The sequence below is a fragment of the Canis lupus genome, chromosome 20 (genome assembly GCF_048164855.1).
Source record: "Canis lupus baileyi chromosome 20, mCanLup2.hap1, whole genome shotgun sequence".
Taxonomy (NCBI): domain Eukaryota; kingdom Metazoa; phylum Chordata; class Mammalia; order Carnivora; family Canidae; genus Canis; species Canis lupus.
The window spans coordinates 31,555,163-31,572,325 of record NC_132857.1 but is presented as its reverse complement, the minus strand read 5'-3'; the positions used below and the strand labels follow the sequence as shown (position 1 = coordinate 31,572,325).

General features: G+C 40.0%; 1 protein-coding gene across 1 annotated transcript in view; it reads left to right on the top strand.

Annotated features, from left to right (window-relative positions):
• CNTNAP5 (contactin associated protein family member 5) overlaps window positions 1-17,163 on the top strand; it is a 796,877-nt gene that overhangs the window by 88,271 nt on the left and 691,443 nt on the right. The window lies entirely within an intron of this gene.

Genomic DNA, 17,163 nt, shown 5'->3' with positions numbered 1-17,163 from the left:
CTGTGCTAATTTGTAAAGTACAGTGCTTACCACACAATAGACGCTCAATAATAATTAATTTCCCTCTCTCTGCATCTGTTCTCAACACATAGCCAAAATGATGAAGAAAAACGTTGACTTATTCAAAAGGCTGGGTCTTTTTAGATCTAAACTAAGAACTGACAAGAAGGAAAATGTGGGAGCAATTACTTCTGAAGGAAGGTTCAGACCAGACTGTATCTTAGATTGTGGGTCCTCCCTCTGCTTTTAGAACAGGGATAAAATGGGCAACAGGCATTCAAACTAGAAAATGATGGACAGGAGACACTGCCTATGAGGGTGTGGTCCTCCCACCTCAGCCCCCACAGCAGGAGCACATGACCTGTTACTTTCCTCAGGGTAGCAGGAGGACCAGAGGTGATTTCTTTTCTGCCTAGTGTTGACACAAAGGAATCTGAGAGAAGGGAAAGGGTGACAGGAGCTGTGCTAGTAGCTGGGCATCTTCAGTTTATTCAGTTTTATCCATGTACTGGGTCCCCTGAGGTGAGCTTTGCTGTATCTCCACTTTGGTGGCTTAACATGGGCTTCCTAGCTGTGCAGGGATCACCACAGATACTTGAGTTTTCTCAAGGTGGTTGTGCTCTTCTTACATGAATTTCAGTGCGTAGCCCAGAACTCCTAGACATTTTCGGCCATTTCTTATATGAATTTTGCATTTGTCTATTAATAATTTTCAAGTATCTGAGTTTCTGTTAAGACTACCTTAAAGGGGCACCTGAGTGGCTCAGTGGTTGAGCATCTGCCTTTGGCTCAGATCATGACCCCGGGGTCCTGGGATCAAGTTCCACCTCAGGTTCCTGGCAGGTGGCCTGCTTCTCTCTCTGCCTGTGTCTCTGCCTCTTTCTGTGTCTCTCATGAATAAATAAGTAAAAAAAAAAAAAAAAAAAAAAAATAAGACTACCCTAAAGGTTGGCCTTTCTTTTTCTTTCTCTTTCTTTCTTTCTTTCTTTCTTTCTTTCTTTCTTTCTTTCTTTCTTTCTTTCTTTCTTTCTTCTTCTTTCTTTCTTTCTCTTTCTTTCTTTCTTCTTTCTCTTTCTTTCTTTTCTTCTTTCTTTTTCTTTCTTTCTTTCTTTCTTTTTTTTTTTTTTTTTTTTTAAATCTTTTTTTATTTTTTTATGATAGTCACACAGAGAGAGAGAAAGAGGCAGAGACACAGGCAGAGGGAGAAGCAGGCTCCATGCACCGGGAGCCCGACGTGGGATTCGATCCCGGGTCTCCAGGATCGCGCCCTGGGCCAAAGGCAGGCGCCAAACCGCTGCGCCACCCAGGGATCCCTCTTTCTTTCTTTCTTTCTTTCTTTCTTTCTTTCTTTCTTTCTTTCTTTCTTTCTTTCTTTCTTTCTTTCTTTCTTTCTTTCTTTCTTTCTTTCTCTTTCTTTTCTTTTCTTTCTTTCTTTCTTCTTTCTCTTTCTTTCTTTTCTTCTTTCTTTTTCTTTCTTTCTTTCTTTCTTTCTTTCTTTCTTTCTTTCTTTCTCTTTCTTTTCCTTTCTTTCTTTCTTTCTTTCTTTCTTTCTTTCTTTCTTTCTCTTTCTTTCCTTCTTTCTAAAAATTTTATTTCTTCTGACAGAGTGTGCACAAGAAGGGAGAGTGGCAGGTAGAGGGAGAGGGAGAAGCAGGCTCCCCACTGAGCAGAGAGCCCGAAATGGGACTTGATCCCAGATCCTGGAATCATCACCTGAGCCAAAGGCAGGTGCCTAATTGACTGAAGTACCCAGGCACCTAAGAATCTCTATGTGACATTCTTCCTACATCATACATCATGTATTTCAGTGTTGCGTGCATTTCCCCATCAAACTTGGTTCTAAGTCCAATACAGTTTACTGCAACTGAACTAGAATCTCAGGTGCAAGAAGGCAGGCTGGGACTTAGAAGAAAATGAAACATGGTTACAATTTTAAACCTAAGTCTTTCTGTCTTTTGCTAGTGTTTCCATTTTATTGACCTTAAAACTCTTAAGAGATTTCTTGAATTACTTTCTCCCCTACTTACTTCCCCAATGAGTGTGCCAGACTAACAATGTCAACATAATTCTCAAAGTATTGCTTCAGCTTGCCTTCTGCTTACCTCCTTTTGATTTTCTGGTTTGGCTTTCAGGGGATGCAAGCCAAATCAACAATTTCAGTCCTCTGAGGACTGAAATCTGAGGCTGACTCTGGCCACTTTATCTAAAGCCTGACCTCTTCTCAAAACTTTCTCATTCTACTTTCTCAGTTGATATTTCTCTATCACTATTAACCTACTATATATTTTAGTTAATTAACTTGTCTCTTCTCATCTCCCTTACCAGAATATAAATTCTACAAGGCAGGTATTTGACTATAGGTGTCCTGATGCCTAAAACAGTAGTACATGGCATCTATAGCATGTATTCAATAAATATTTGTCAAGATAATTATCTCAATTTCAAACAAAATTCATTGAATTCTAAATTATTTAGGCTAGTTTGGGATGAGGAGTTAGGTTGGAGGATGGGAGAGAGAATATTCAAACATTCTGTAATGAAGCATACTGATTCAGTGAGTACTTAACACTAATAAAATAGTACTCTCATCCCAAGAAGAATTTGTCCCAGAGAAGTGAGGTTCCTTTTGTAATACCTGTTCCTTCTGGAATTCTTACTGATCTAGTCTCCTGTTCTGCACTCAAGCGCAAATATGACTAAATTACTGAGACTCAGTATCCTCAAATACAAATTCCAAGGCTCTGCCCCAGGGTGACTAAACCAGAAACCCTGAGTGTGAGATTCTGAGCAACATGGGCTTTAGGCTCCCCAAAGGGTTCTGGTATGTGCTCCAGTTTGAGAACTATCAGTCTATGTTTTCTTTGAAAAGAGAGACTACTGTTTTATCTTAAAATCATCCTGTTTCTGTTCTAAGAGAGGATTTAAAAAAAGAAGATCATGACTATGCAAGACATTCATATTCATATGTATATGTATATGCATATTAAATACACAGGCATTTAAAAACCAAATGTACATTCTCCACTGTTTTGATAATTGAAGAGCATTAAAAACCATGATACCTGCCTCAGATGGTTATTTGTGTAAGCTACATACATGTCTTGCATTCAACTTAGAAGAGCTGACAAGTTATTCTCAGACCTATCCCTTCTAGAGGATGCCTCTGTCATGGGACTGATTGAAGGGATAATAAAGAGGGTGCAAAAATAATGATGCTTATTTCCCAGGAAGGAAGTGACATGACAGTAAGCCAGTTTGCTTCTTAAATCATCATGACCAGGTCTGCTTGGGGGAATTCTGCGCTTTACACAGAAGACAGAAAGAGTATTTTGGAGGGGAATAAGGGTAGTGGAAGGTCAAGGAAAAATAGCTCTGTGATAGAGCTCATGCTTCTTCATCCAGGCTGCCTATTCTATGACTTAGGGAAATCTGCTATTGCTACTTCAGGGAAATGAGTGAGGTGAGGAGAATTGACACCTGCTAAGTGTCCACTATGGATCGAGTGTTTACATGTGTATCTCAATCTTTATATGACATACTGTCTAAAGTTATATCTCCATTTTAGAGAAGGAAACTGAAGTTTACAGTGGCCGTGTAATTTGTCCAGGATCATAGATCTAGTCAATGGGATCATTCCTCAACAATTACTGTACACTTATTGTTGAACATTCTGAAGCAGTGATTCTCTAACATGGAACTACCTCAGAGTTTTCTGATTTAATTCTTCTATAGAATAACCTGGGCATGGGGATATGAAAGGGGCCCTCAGATCACTCAACTACACAGCCAGTTTGAGAACCTCTGCTCTGGGAATAGAGCACCAACTTTAGTAGATGTCAGAGTCTGAAAAAAGTGACAGATCCAGCAGTTATGGTACAAGGCCGGAAGTGGCATCTAATAATAACAGTGACCTGAGGGTGCTTTGGAAGCACAAAGTAGTCGATGCTCCTCAACCAGGCTGCTTGTCACTGCCCAGAATCTAAGTAGACTTATGAAGAACAGAGAGGCAAAAAAAGAGAATGGAAATTTATGGCAGAAATAGAGTTCACATCAAATGGGGAGGAACAAAGATAAGCTAGAGAGAACTGGTTTGGCATCCTTGGAGCATGAGGAAATGAGAGGTGAGGGAGAGGAAAAAAAGCCATGTCTGGGCATGTATCTTTGAAAGACTTGAAGTGTAAGTGGTATCTTAAAAGATGGACAAAATATGAAGAGCCTTAGAGGAAATAAGCCTAGACTTAGGGAAAACTAGAGTTATAAAGTGTTTAGGAATTATCTGACCTGATCAGCTCATTTTACACATGAGGAAACTGAGGTACAAAAATGTTAGTCAACTTGTCCCAAGCCAGCAACTAAAACGTGTCAGGGCAGCGCCCGCATATAGACTTGGAGACTTTCAGGCAAGTTTAGGCAAGTTTCAACCACTAAAGTGCCGTCGGAAGTTACATTAATGAAAGCAGAAAGATCCTGAGTGAGAATACTCATTTTACAGAGAAAAGAAGACACCAACTGAATGGAGACAAATATACTTCTGTTTGGTTGTATGACCTCAAAAAAGTCCCCAGGCATGTATTCACCCATACTCTGGTCTTGTTTCCAAAGATGCTCTTCATTTAAAATAGTTGTCTGAGGACGCCTGGGTGGATCAGCGGTTTGGCACCTGCCTTCGGCCCAGGGTGTGATCCCGGGGCCTGGGGATCGAGTCCCACATCAGTCTCCCTGCATGGAGCCTGCTTCTCCCTCTGCCTGTATCTCTGCCCTTCTCTCTCTCTGTGTGTCTCTCATGAGTAAATAAATAAATAAATAAAAATCTAAATAAATTAAATTAAATTAAATTAAATAGTTGTCTGTGAGTGCAGTCTACCCTCTGTGTCTTCAGTGTGGTATAAGTGAGATTTTGGAGTAGCAAAGGTTTGTGGACTAGTCGTGGTGCCATAGTGAATTCGAGATATTTAGACCAGACCATCCAATGTGTTTCTAAACTTGGCTACCTCCATCTTACCAGCAGTGTCTCTTCACCTTGAAAGCTGAAAGGATGGGAGCTTTTGGTATTAATGCTCCTTCCACTCCACACACACACACACACACACACACACACACACAGATGTGCATGTACATCCATGGCCTTTGCTTTGAATTTGAAAGAGTTTTCATAAGCCTCCTGTGAGTATTGTAACTCAGTCTGCACTCGGTACAGACTGACCATTTCAAGCACATTTCATCAATGAAAACCATTGATGAAAAAATGCAACACTTCCTCCCCAGCTGGTTTTCTAGCACATTTTTACATTTTCCTTCCCTGCTTCCCATATTTATTTTCATCCCTGAAATATTTCAGAAGCTTTCTCCTTTCTCTGTATTTTGGTTTCATTGAAGTCTGCACAGTCAACACAATTACTGCTTATGTCTGGCTTCCAGGACTTTTATCATTATTGAAGAGAAATGCAAAACCAAAAGCACATGCCTTTGTGGTCAAATGCTGAATTGGGCTTTAAAATAGTCTACACACAGGAAAATTCTGGCATATTTTGAGTCATACCAGAGGAAATGAGCTAAGGAATTCATTGTCTCTATGCCCCAACACAACCTGAATTATCCAATGCACCAACTTTTACAACCCCCATCAGGACCTGAAGCTTTTCTTAGCACTGCAACCCACATGTTGATCTTTCTCTTATATGAACATCAGCTGAGTTTTATACTGTGTACCAAACAATTTAGCACTTAGTGCTAATTAAATGAGGTTAAATAAAATCACTTCTGTAGAAGTGCCTGCTGTGAACTGTAGTAGACAGATGCATGGGACTATTACCACCATTAATTAGATTAATTGCCTTTTGTATGTTCATTCTTTTTCCTCGACTCTTTTGTAAGTTCTCTACTGGAGGTTTATATCAGCTAATTCATGGTAGAAGATGCTAAATAGCTGTGGATTGATGAAAGATGGAACTTCCTGAAGGGTCTGATCCATGGCTTCTTATAGAAGGTAGTCTCATTTCTTCCTGCCACCATTTTCTCCTTGAAAATTCTCACTCATCCCTGCAAAGGGAACAATGCCAGAACGCTAGCCAGCTATATTTAGACAGCCAGAAATGAAATAACTGTAACATGATTGATAACCTTAAGTCCAGGGAAATGATATTACTAATTAAATCGTGAAACATTAGGCAGGCTGTCAAGCACAGATATATTTAAAGTCGTAACAGCTCTTGCTTATTTTTAAAGTGTTTGCATATTGAATGATTCTGGTAAAATTGTTTCTATTTATCAGACCAAGTATAAAGTGCTCATTTCCATGGTATCTGCAAGCATAACAGGCAACCTAAGAGAAATCTGGGTCCAAGAAAGTAATGCAGAGATCCCATGAATCTGAGCCTTACTCAATTTTGGAACTAGAAAATCTACAAACTTTATAATTTCTAGAAGCAAAGTGTGTGGGTGAGGTGAGGTGGAAGGGAAAGATAGAAGTAACCAAGCCTCAATATACTGAATGCCTATTTTGTGCTAGACTCATCCACAGATTTCTAACCTTACCAGGCCCATTTCACAGATGAGAAAACCCAAACACAGAGATGTGGGAAGAAAGAAAAAGCAAACAAAGATCATCTTCCCTGGGATGCCTGGGTGACTCAATGGTTGAGCATCTGCCTTCAGCTTAGGACATGATCCTGGTCCTGGGATCCAGTCCCACATCGGGCTCCCTGCATGGAGCCTGCTTCTCCTTCTTCCTATGTCTCTGTCTTTCTCTATGTGTATCTCATGAATAATAATAATAATAAAAAGATCATCTTCCCCATATGGTTCAACTAACAAGGGGCAGACTGTGCTTTGAACTGAGGGCTCTCAGAAGCCAATGTCAGAGTTCCTTCTTCTAGGTGATTTCCACTTCCTCTGAGGGATTTCCTTTCTTCGTATCTGGTAAAACCCTTAAGTTTGATGATAAGAAAGGCTAAGAGTAGGTGAAGGTATAATTCTTCTTTAGAAATGATCACATTCGGGCAGCCCAGGTGGCTCAGCGGTTTAGCTCCTGCCTTCAACCCATGGTGTGATCCTGGAGACCGGGATCAAGTTCCACGTCGGGCTCCCTGCATGGAGCCTGCTTCTCCCTCTGCCTATGTCTCTGCCTCTCTCTCTCTGTGTCTCTCATGAATAAATAAATAAAATATTAAAAAAATGATTACATTCATGAGTTAAATCTTTTAAGAGATAAATCTCTAAAGCCAGGGAGGAGTGAAGAACACTTTTGGGCTCTAGGGTCAAGCAGATCTTATGTCCCACTGGCAGGTCAGACAGAGGATGGTGTGACCACTGACATACTACTCCTCAAGTGAGGAGTCCTTGCCCCCTTCTCTAGAATAGGGTAATGATACCTACTTTGGGTTTAAGAAGATTTAATGTAGATAATTGTAAGATACCTACAAGATGAGAAAGAAGGGGAAGATGGGGAGAGAGCAGGACATCCCAACATTTCCAAAATTACATTCCTGTGAATGTTTGCTTATTCTCTGTTTAAAGATGGCTGACACACCAATATGCTGATATTGCATATTGTACAAAATTTGGCAAACATAATAGGCATATACTGCTCCAGCATAAGGTATTATATTGGGCATAAAAAATTGTGGTTTAAGATGAAAATACTGAAAATCATGTTAAATAGGATAAGGAAGCCTTAATTGAAGTTCCAGCATGATTGCTTTAAAATCTCTTTATCTAGGTTTGTTATTTTCCCATCTGATTGGGAGGGAAGGATGACCCTAGCTGACCTATCATACATTCATTCTAATAGGCTTTCTGTCACTGTTGCAAATGAGTAAACAGATACTGTCCCTAATCCTGAATGCTGCAGAATCACAGTGAATTACATGCACAGAGGTAAAGAAAGAGGTAAAGAAAGGTCTTTAAATCCCAGCCTGGGACCTCATCTTCATTCCATATTGATTGCCAACTTGCCAAAATCAAGGCTACAAGCTATTGTTGTAATTAGACTTTGAAAACCTTCTTCTGATTTCTCTCTCTTTTTTTTTTTTTTTTTTCTGTGACAAGGATTTGCTACTTACAATTATAAATTGCAAATATATTGCCAGGGTCTGGATCTGATCATCTTTCATTTCCTCCCTAAGCTCCAAGAAATTGCTTTTATTTTAGGTGTTGAATTTGGGTGGTTTTAAAGTGCTAATTCTAATATGAGTGAGCGGGGGAAGGAATGAGAAGGAAGTGCGAACCCTTTCGTCCTTGGGCAGCAAGGGTTATTCCCAAGACCAATGCTGGATCTTTGGCCCTACTGACTCTATGCCTCAATATCTACAGCACTGCTGCAGACTTCCACCCAGCCACCTATTCCCTTCTTTCACCCAAGCTGATTGTTTCACATGAAATGACTGCCTTTTGGCCTATCCATGCAGTGACCATATAACTTTGAGGGTGAAAGGAACACCTAATTGTTATGCCTGAAAAAGATGCAAAAACTGAGACTCATCTCTGGGCCAGTCAGGATATCCTGGTCACCCCATCTATGCTACCCTCCCTTCCAGTAATCTCTGAATCCCCCTAATGTTAATTGTGAGCCCAGGTTCTTTTTGATATTTAATCTTTTCATTTTGCATGATTTTGTTTTTTTAAATATTTTGAATATATACTTTATCTCACCAACTAGGCTTCTAACTTCAGCATAGAAATGCTCCTCCTTTAGTGCCAAATAATGTGTTATGGGATGTTCAGAGTAGACATTCAAATGCTAAATGAATAAATACACATCAATTAAAACTATTTGGATTGTTTTCTCTTTTTTTTAAATAGGAAAGAAAAAGGTGGTCCTGGTATAACAGTAGCAGTCCCCGAAAGGATAAAAATGCCAAGAAAAATATTCTCATAAACATCAGTAGCAGCAGCTGCTTTGCGAGTTTGATTTCTTTAGAAAAATCTAACAAGTAGGGTAGTAGTTGACCTGTTTTCCATTAATATGAGTGCTTGTGTTTTAATAAAAGGAGCACTGGACATTAGTTGACTTGTATTATAGTCCTGACTCTGATGGAATGACTGAGTGACCTTATATGTGTCATTTCAAGTTGATGGAGCTCTACTTTTCTGATTTCTTTATTGGGTTAAGAGTAGATCTTTTAATAGCAGACCTTTTTTCTTTAATTCACAGCCATGTTGTGATGATGCATCTGATATATGACTGTAAAGATCACATTGTAAATAGGAGATGCTTTATCGTTCAATCTGTATAGGAATATCGTAGAGTGTTTCTGATACAGGACAATTAGTTCTTCCTAATCCTACTCACAGATAAGGAGGTGGTGATGAAGGGTTAAATAAATTGACCAAGATTATAACTGCCAGAGCTGGGATTCAATCTCAGACTCACTGGACTCTGTAATCAGGAATTGAATTGTGTCATTGCTTCAGCAAACCCAACAATTTCCTGATGGGTAAGTGATTGGGAGGTAATAGATTGGGAATTGATCTCAGGATTCATTTAACTGCAGTGGTTCCATGCAGATTCAATCCAAATGTGTTTTTGTAGGTACAGCTGCAAGACATTGCTTTTATTTCTCTATTGAGGGAAGTGGGTGGTTTCTGTGCAGAAGCTAAATGAAAGCCTTTTAAAGGGGGGGAAAAAAGTCCCATCGGTATGTTACAAGCATTCCTTTGTTTACATACTTTTCCTTCCCACTACACAAGTTTTAGAAAGCGATTCTTTCTTTTATGAACCCCCTCTTTTTTAGATAAGCAAGGGCAAGGACAAGGTTTCGTTTAGCTTTCTGTTCTGACACTGTGCCTCAAACATAAGCGTGTCCGAGTTGTGTGTAAAGAACGGATGAAAACCAAGGGCCTGACCCTCTCCAGGTAAGACATCAAAGAGGCATGAGCAGAAGTATATTCTTAAGTATCTATTTAGTCTATTGAATGTGTTCACTTTCTTTGAAAAAAGAAAACGGGAGGTATCCTGTTCTACCTTGGTGGGATAAAGGAGAATATTTAAATGTGCTATATAGGCAGTGCCATTAGGCTTAGAAGGAGCCTGTATTCAGAGCACATCTGAGCAGGAGAGATGCTGACACACCAACAGGTGTTGAAACCTTTCCCATGGCCATAGTCAGAAGAGATGCTGCCTTAGAGCTGAGGTCTCAGAGAACATGGAAGCAGGGAGGTAAAGCTAGAGGGACACAGGACAGCAGCAACGCTGCCGAGAGTTGGCCTAGAAGGACTGGGGCTGTGTCAATGATCTACCGTCAGGACCTAAAGAAAGAGGCAGGCATCCAAACTGTGAAGAGACCACACACTGACCTCAAGTGTGCGCTTGCTTAGGCTGTGTAACAATTATCTTGTTCCCGAGTAGACAGGCCTGGATACTTGGGTAGAGGCTATTCCTTCTCCTTTACAGATTGCTGACTGTAGGAGCCCTCAGACTTGCAGGTACTGCTCAGTATAACGAATGGGCATGGTTACTCTCAACAAATCCTTCAGTTGGCTTCAGGAAGTGCAGAGTTTATGGCTTATGTTATTATAGTTAGATATTTGAATATAGTGAAATATGCCCGGCTATTAGACTTAAGATTTTCTTGCACAAATTGCTCTTCTCTATGGAATATGGTCTTACTGTGACTTGCATTTATCTGGCCATATTACACAATATATACTTTCAGGTGGGTCATCTGACTTTACCCCTCAAATAATTCTATGAGAGAAGTAGAATCAACCTTCCTGACTCCATTTTATAGATCAGTAGCTTGGTTAATTATTATTGCTCCCAATGATATCCAAATATTCAAACCATATGAACATGAAGTAATTATGATAAGATAGTAGTAGTGCTAAAATAACAATGTTAACTAACAACTATCTAATGAGCACTCACTATGTGTCGGGCACTCAGCTAACAATTATCTCCATTTCTCACCTGTAAATGGAGGTATAATTACTGTCCCATCAATTTCACAGGGTTGCTGAAGAATTAGATGCAGTAATGCATGGCCAAGTGCGTTGGCATGTTAAATGCCACTCAGTAATAAGTGTTCACTTCACAGCCTGTCAACTGTACAAACACTCTCCTCTCTGTCGCTCACTAAATCAACTGTCAGTTCTACTTTTCTCAGGCACCTCTACTTACATGTCCCCCTTTAACTCTGACAGAGAAATAATAATAAGAAGGATAATAATAGTGCATTTCTTCCATTGTGGAAGCCTATCTGGTTTACAAAGCATTTTATATATTTGATCTACAAACCACCCCTGTGAAGAGGATAGAGCAGATATCATAATTCTAATTTTCTAGAAGAGGTAGCTGAAAGTCAGGAAGACTAATGTTTCTAATTCATGTCAGTAGCAACATGGGACTCACACCCAGAGTTTTGTCATTCTCCTCCACAGCCGTCTCTGCTTTAAGTGACTGTTCTTCTCCCTTCCAAGCCCTTTTTGTCTGGAAAAAGTGCCTGGAAGAGTCCCTCAGCCTCCTTCAAAGCTTCTTACATAACAGCTTCTGCAATGTTAACTTGCCACCCCAGGTGATCTGAGCTCCCAAGCAGTCTGGAGGAGGCTCTCCTACAATGATCATTTCTTGTGCTACTCCTCTCTGGAGGGCCTGGTCACACAGATAGAGGTCCTGGGGTCACAACATTCTCTCTACAGGAAATGCTTTTACTGTGCTTATCTCAATGGAGTGTTAGAAGATGCAGCTCAAGTGTCTCCTCTCCTGTGAAGCCTTTGCCAGCACTCTTCATCGAGCACTGCTCTCCGTGTGCGTCCCTTTTGTACCCAGCACCAATTTCCAGTGAAACTTGGCCATGTCTTCCTTTCCCCATGTAGTCATAGATCTGTCACAAGGGGCACACTGTGGTGCGAGGTGGTACTGCACCTTGGCCTGTCGATGTGTCCATACTCTAGCACACTAGATGCCAAAGCCACAGTAGATTTTTTTTTTTTGATACAGTAGATTTTTGAATGAATGAATAGAAACACACACACACACACACACACACACACACAAACCAATACATAAAACCTGTTGCCCTGTGAAAGGACAAAGCATCTGTTGCTGTGGTAAAGCCGCCGTGCTCTGACAGGAGCTGAAGTGGCTGAAGCAGCCCCCTCTTTTGTCTTGGCCCTTAATTGCTGCTCTTCCCTGCAACATTACCAGTGTAATGTGCTAATTCTTCCTATATGTCATCTAAATGCATTTTCTAGTGTATGTGGAGCCTAATTCTGATTTCACTCATTTGTAAAGACTAAAGGTGAGGTGTTGTGACAGTTTCACCTCCATGAATCAATGAGTTTCTTTGGGGTTCATTCCACGGGGCCATTAGTTACCTACTCTCACCCTCATTCTCATCCTGTAGTGAAAAGGAAAAAATTTCAAGGATAATGTGACTGTCTCCTTTAAAGGGAAAGAGAAGTGAGACAATTAAAAAACACTTCCCACACTAATTGGTGCAAGGAAAAGAAAAGGGGGGTGGGTAAAGTTTTCCTTGACATTTACATTAATGAACTGGGGTTTCAGACAGTAACTGTGGAGTCTATTAATAAAAATTAGTTTGGAAACAACATTGTAGTGAGTTCTTTTATATGGCAATCTCTTTTTCAGAAGCTTGCTATTAGTAAAATACCCTCAGCAAGGGGTCTGGCACAATGATATTTCTATCTTATAAAATCCATATTGTCTACCTCTAGTCAATAAAACATACTATCTAATAAAACTCAATTGTGCGTGGTCCGGGGACACGAAAATCATGTGGATAATTGAAATGAAAGACACAGAAATACTGTGTCTTTCAAATAATCAGCTGTAGTCAACAGTTCTAATCATCTGCCCCACTTGGTGTTTGAGATATACCTGCATTTCTCACCACTCTTTCCTGATCTTAGCAGTCAGTGTTCCTTATCAGTCCCCTTGACCTGACCCACCCTGAAACTTCATCCTCATGGAAGACGTTATATTGCAGAAAGAGCACTGTGCTTCACAGTCAGATCCACTAGGCTTCACATTGTGATCCTTCCTTGTCCTGGTTGAGTGAGCTGGGATTTTAGGCAAGCATTTAACTTTCTTCATTTGTATAATTGAGATAGAAATATCTAGCAAATATCTCCAAATATCTCCAAAATATCTATTGGGAGAATTGAATGAAATTGAAAGGGACGGTGTGGGGGCATGCCAGGATGACTTACTCAGCTCCATCTCAATTCCCATTTCTGTCCCTTTGAAGCAGAGAGGTCCTCAACAGAAAGGCAGGAGGGACAGGAGTAAGAACCCAAAAACCTGAAAATTGTATAATTGTTCTCTGTGTAAGCTAACCAATGGCCAGGCTTCTTTTGAAGCCTCTTTTGAAGGCTTATAATTACAATTTCCCAAGAGTTTATATCTGCAGGAGAGCAGGGCATTTCCCAAGCTAGCTCTAGTGGAGGGTCAGGTTTGTATCCAGAAAGCAAGATGAATGCTGGCGGCTGATGATTCAGCTTTGCATCAAAGCTCAACTGTGGGGAGGATGGAGAACTTGGGCAGTCTTATGCCTCTGTGGGCTTCAATCCTTCCCTATATGAAGAGACATATGCTTAATGGCCTCCTTTGCTTGTGTTTCTACTACATATGTCTACACAGAGTTAGGGTGGGCTTGAAGAGAGATAAGAAAAGAAAACAATTAATGGACAGTTCAAAGGTTCCTAAAAAGAATTTAATGCATACTTTATAGACATTGAGGATTTAGCTTCAGAGCATCACAATTAGGTGAATATTGATATAAGGCAAGTCAAAAAAAATATATATAAGGCAAGTCAAATGAATTTTTTAGTTTCCCAGTGCAAAAGTTCTATTTATACTTTAGCCTATTGAGTGTCTAATACATTTATTAATCTATTAATTATGTGTAGAAAAACAATGTACACATATTAATTAAAAATACTTTATTGCTGAAAATGCTAAGCATCATCTGAGCTCTCAGTGAGTTACAATCATTAATCACAGATCACAATAGCAAAGATAATAATAATGAAAAAAGTTAGATATATGGCAGGAATTACCAAAATGGGACATAGAGACTCAAAGTAATCAAACACTGTTGGAAAATGGCACTCACAGATTTCCTTAATTGAAATATTGCCACAATCTTTTAATTTGTAAAAAACAAAAACAAAAAAAAAAAACCACACAGTATCTGTAAAGTGCAGTTAAGTAAAGTACGATAAAATGAGGTGTACTGATATATTTGTCAAAGAGATGTCTGTTTCCCAGTGAAGCTTCAAATGTGAGTCCCTCTACTGGAGACTTTCCACTCCTGAACCTTTACCCACATCCATATCCATGTCACCATCTTTCTCAGTACCAAAAATGAGGTGTGGAGACCTTGGTTTCATTGGTTCATTTTGTTTTGTTTCTAAATTGTTTACATTGACTGTGATTCTTGTGTCTTGTGATTCATGCTGCTTTTTTCCCAATAAACTTCATTCTTATATCATCCCCTAAAGCTAGGACAAGCACAGCCTCTTTCATAAAGATGTATTGATAGCCTTGATTTTTATTTATCATGCAAATCTCTGAACTCCTACATAGAGTATTATGGTGGCAACCATGAACCCTAAATCTATATGAACTAAAATTACATTAGAAGTGTTGAAATTTTGTATTAATCTGGGGCATGTGGTCTTCATACTTAGAGAATCTGATGCCCATTTTCAATTAAATTCACTTTCCCATTTGTTAAGGGTATAGAGATATGTAATAATCTGAGGCTTCCAAGAATCGGGGCCATGGGTGTTCCATCATAGATAGCTCCATAGCTCTAGCTAAATCAGAAAAGCCTGAAAAATGGACTCAAGCCTTCATGTTTTGAGCCTTTCCATAGCTGCAGCCATAGCGTGACTAGAATGGGAAGAGGAACCAACAATAGGGAAAGAAGGTGAAACAATGAGTGCCAACCAGAGGGCAAAGATATGCACCTGTGCAGGCATGTGTATATGTCTGTGCTAGAAACATACAGAATCATGTTGGAATGTTGGAATTGCTGCCTGGGACCAGTGGAGATCTTCTATACATATCAGTTAGATTAACTGTCAAGTCCTCTAGGAAGTGTCCCTTCATCAGGAAAGCTATAGCAATTGTAAACAACATGCTTTTCTTCTTACATGCTCTATGTTCTTTTGCCATTGTATATACTATACTATACCCCCCTTTGGGGATGTCCTGTCCCAACCTCTTTAGGGACGTAGGCATAGCATCCTCTATGAGGGGTGACTCTTTCTAATCTAGGTTGGATAAAATGTTTTTCCCCTGGGTTATCCTATCTCTTTTTTTTTCTTTAGCATGACTTACATTGCATTCTATGTGCACATCTGTCTTCTTCACCAGGTCATGAATTTCTCAAGAGTTAGATGGCGCTTTTCATCTGCACATTTCACCACCTAGAACAGGTTTCCCCCTCAACATTGACATCCCATCAGTGTTCTTGGTTTTTTTTTTTTTTTAAAGATTTTTTTTTATTTATTCATGAGAGAGAGAGAGAGAGAGAGAGAGAAAGAGAGGCAGAGACACAGGCAGAGGGAGAAGCAGGCTCCATGCAAGGAGCCCAACATGGGACTCGATCCCGGGACCCCAGGATCATACCCTGGGCCGAAGGCAGGCACTAAACCGCTGAGCCACTCCGGGATCCCCCATCAGTGTTCTTTGAATGTGTGAATGAATGAATGAGTGAATGAATAAGTAGGTGAATAAATAAAGCCACCTATTCCACATTCATGATGTTATTTTTCCACTGTTACTTTTTTTTCAACTTTGCTCTTCATGTTAATTTTAACTAGATTTTATTTGTACATAAATGAAAAAAGAAAGGAAAGAAAGTAAAAGTTCGATTCTGGCTGAATCCCCACATGGCTTGGTATAGAGAAAAATCCCAGTGAAATCTATTCACCATGAATAGTAATCTAACATAAACTCTGAGCCCATTCACTAATTATGTAGCTTTAATAGCTCAGAACCAAATTACATGAGTAAAGTCTGATTCTAGAGAAATTTTTCTTCATCAGTACTCACATGTTGGAACAAACACAAGACATTGCTCTTTTGGATGCTTTAAGGGAATTTAACTAAAACCAGTCTCTTAGTTCAAGAAGCTTATGCCATAGTAAGGAGAATTTGACAGGTATGTGTATATCAATGCTGCTGCCAGGTATAGAAACATTGTCCAAAGCTGTAGAGATCAAGGTCAATTTGAGATTGCCATTGACGAGATGGAAAAACACAGGGAGAAGTTGGTGGCCATTCTGGGTTAAAAGCAATCACAGGATCATGGTAAACAGACAGTTGTGAGCCTAGAGCCCAATGTTGTTTTGCTGAAGTAAACAGCATGTAGAGAAGGGTACTGGGGTAAAAACCAGAAGATAAGCCAAGGGGATACCTTGCCAAGCAAGGCCTTCTCTGTCCCACTTGATCCATACTTGGGGGCTGAATTCAGTTTTGCTGGATTTTCTGGGAAACCGCAGCAGTGATAGATTTCCTCAGTGAAAAACAAAGAATTGAAAAATGTTAGCTCAAAGAGGAATGTTAGAGATTATCCATTGCAGATGAGGAAGCTGGGGGAGGGCAGGCCAAAGGCCCTGTATGCTTCTTAATATCAGCATCTCATGGGAGCTTGTGATTAGAGTTGAGTAGAACCCAGGTACTGACTAGGGATAAAATATCTCTGCATTCCTTTTCCCTTTGCCTCTTCACATGGTCTTTCCTATATAGCAGCAAGCAAGTAAGAGCAGAGGGGCAAGCATATGCCAAGGTCTACTGGTTCCTTAAAAACATTTGTGTCATGATTCCATATGGAGCAATTATCAGTAACTTTTTTCATTCAGAGTTCTTTTTTTTTTTTTAAGATTTTATTTGTTTATTCATGAGAGAGAGAGAGGCAGAGACACAGGCAGAGGGAGAAGCAGGCTCCATGCAGGAAGCCTGACGTGGAACTCGATCCCGGGTCTCCAGGATCAGGCCCTGGGTGGAAGGCGGCGCTAAACAGCTGCGCCACCCGGGTTGCCCCACTCAGAGTTCTTAAAATCAGTCAAAAGTACTGTTCTAGAGCATCTTGCATTCTTAATGGGGCAGTATTGAAAGAAGTTTTGGTACGAAATAGCTTTTTGTGTCACATACACACACAGTCACACAAACCGATTTGTGACTTTTAGAGATAA